This window comes from Callorhinus ursinus, unplaced genomic scaffold, assembly GCF_003265705.2.
Source record: "Callorhinus ursinus isolate GAN/ISIS: 27379988/994484 unplaced genomic scaffold, GSC_fseal_2.0 scaffold41, whole genome shotgun sequence".
NCBI classification, from domain to species: domain Eukaryota; kingdom Metazoa; phylum Chordata; class Mammalia; order Carnivora; family Otariidae; genus Callorhinus; species Callorhinus ursinus.
This window is the reverse complement of record NW_027397103.1, coordinates 4017437-4020307: the sequence shown is the minus strand read 5'-3', so window position 1 is coordinate 4020307 and position 2871 is coordinate 4017437. Positions and strand designations below refer to the sequence as shown.

Genomic DNA, 2871 nt, shown 5'->3' with positions numbered 1-2871 from the left:
CACACACACACACACACACACACACACACACACACACACACACACACCAATGATGGAATGTTACTTGGCCATAAAAAAGAATGAGATCTTGCCATTCACAACAACATGGATGGACCTAGAGGGTATAATGCTAAATGAAGTTAAGTCATAGAAAGACAAAAAGCCATATGATTTCACTCATATGTGGAATTTAAGAAATAAATGAAGAAAGAAAAAAAGAGACAGAAAAACATTCTTTTTTAAAAAAATTTTATTTATTTGAGAGAGAAAGAGAGAGAGAGAGAGCACCAGCTTGGGGAGGTGGGCAGAGGGACAGAAGCAGACTCCCTGAGCAGCAGAGAGCCCAATGCAGGGCTTGAGGAGCAGGGAGCCCAATGCAGGGCTCGATCCCAGGACCCTGAGATCATGACCTGAGCCGAAGGCAGACGCTTAACTGACTGAGTCACCCAGGTGCCCCCCCAAAAAAACATTCTTAAATATGGAACAAACTAGTAGTTGTTGCCATAGGAGAGGTGGGTGGGTGCGGGGGTGAAATAGATAAAGGGAGGGGGTTAAGAGCACACTTATCTTGAATGAAGGGGAGTTAAGTCGGAGGGGGAGACGAACCATGAGAGACTATGGACTCTGAAAAACAAACTGAGGGTTCTAGAGGGGAGGAGGGTGGGGGGATGGGTTAGCCTGGTGATGGGTATTGAAGAGGGCACGTTCTGCGTGGAGCACTGGGTGTTATGCACAAACAATGAATCTTGGAACCCTACATCAAGAACTAATGATGTAATGTATGTGATTAACATAACAATAAAAAAATTTTAAAAAAAGCACACTTATCTTGATGAGCACTGAGTAATGTATAGAATTGTTGAATCATTATATTGTACACCTGAAACTAATATAACATTGTATGTTGATTATACTTCAATAAAAACATACATCAGACAAGTGTACATGTACACATACATACATCTGCTCACACCATCAAAGGACACATATACGAGAAAGAAAATAGCAGTGGCTATTAAAGATATGGAACATATATAGTTTCACTAGTAATCAAAGAAATAACTAAAATAATAGGACACCTCATTTCACCTACCAAACTGACAAAGTAATAGAGAAAAGATACAGTTTTCTGTAAGGGCATAAGGAAACAGTCATTTTTGTACGTTGCTGGAAGGACAGGATGGGTATATTCTTTGACCAGGTAATATCCTTCTAGGAACTTATATAAGGCAATGTCTTTTTTGTTTTGTTTTAGCAATAGAGGCAGGAAGTAAGTAGGTAGAACATAAAGAGGGATGAGACCATAAAGATGGGAAACATGGCTTCTTTCATCTCCAAGTCTGGATTTCTTTACAGGCTTGTTTTATCTGAAGTACGTGTTGTGATTTCAGGTAACTTTATATTTCCTTCTTTTTGCTTATATGTATTTTCTAAATTTTCTGCAAAGCCTACTACTTCTGTAATTAGAGAAAAAGTGATGTGAAAAATTTTATGTTACTTCAAAGTCTAATTATAAAGTACTACAATGAAAAAGGCAATATATATTTCCAGAAAAATAATTTGATAATAGGAATCAAGAAACTTTAGGTAAGGTCATTTCTTTTAACCAAGTATTTCTCCAAATTGTAAGTTATGACTGAAAATAATGAAAATCTATAAGGAAAGAATTTGAAACTAAAATTCTAAAAACTAAAACTAAAAAACTAAAAAGTTTTTATAAAAGAATTTTTATCCAAATTTCATTAATGTTTTTCCACTTTGCCCTTTCTTTTTTACAAATATAATAAAAATTAATTATAGAAAACCCAGAAGACACAATCTCTTCCCATTTTATGGGAAAGCTTTGTCATGGATCTATGGACAATACCTTTTTGTGAATGGCACAAAATATATTGTATTGCTCAGATTCATCTTAGCAGCAAACTCTTTGTCCTCTTTTAAAACTTCAGTCTTTTGCATTTATGACACACCTATGGAAAAGAAGAATGAAATATATAATTATAAAAGCAAAATTAAGGAAGCCATAATTGATCACATGGTACCTTTAAAATTTTACACATGTAATATTACAAAGTTAAAACTTTTACCTTCATCTGTTTGTGAATGACAAATGCAAAAGGTAAGATTTGCACATCAAAGACTCGGGCTACACTTTCACAAGCAATACCAGGAAAACAAAAGTATCCTTAGATTTCAGAATCTATATTGATACTTCCATTGGTTTGAGTCCAGGGAAACCCAATAGAGTCTACCAGTAGACAGGACTAATGTGACAGTTGTGGTGATGCTACTGATTGTCAGTAAGGCTTATATTCTGAATTGCTTTTTTTTTTTAAATAATTTTTATTGTTATGTTAATCACCATATATTACATCATTAGTTTTTGATGTAGTGTTCCATGATTCATTGTTTGTGGATAACACCCAGTGCTCCATGCAGAACGTGCCCTCTTTAATACCCATCACCAGGCTAACCCATCCCCCCAACCCCCTCCCCTCTAGAACCCTCAGTTTGTTTTTCAGAGTCCATCGTCTCTAATGGTCCGTCTCCCCCTCTGACTTACTCCCCTTCATTCTTCCCCTCCTGCTATATTCTTCTTTTTTTTTTCTTAACATATATTGCATTATTTGTTTCAGAAGTACAGATCCGTGATTCATCAGTCTTGTACAATTCACAGTGCTCACTATAGCACATACCCTCACCAATGTCTATCACCCAGCCACCCCATCCTTCCCACCCCCCACCACTCCAGCAACCCTCAGTTTGTTTCCTGAGATTAAGAATTCCTCATATCAGTGAGGTCATATGATACATGTCTTTCTCTGATTGACTTATTTCACTCAGCATAACACCCTCCAGTTCCATCCATGT

General features: G+C 36.6%; 1 protein-coding gene across 5 annotated transcripts in view; it reads right to left on the bottom strand.

The window, feature by feature from the left end:
- TAOK3 (TAO kinase 3) overlaps positions 1 to 2871 on the bottom strand; it is a 190408-nt gene that overhangs the window by 104528 nt on the left and 83009 nt on the right. For all 5 annotated transcript variants that reach the window (XM_073881040.1, XM_025889400.2, XM_025889403.2 and 2 more), the window contains one exon: positions 1868 to 1970. The gene's annotated coding sequence lies outside the window, so the exon portion shown is untranslated. The remainder of the gene's footprint in view (positions 1 to 1867; positions 1971 to 2871) is intronic.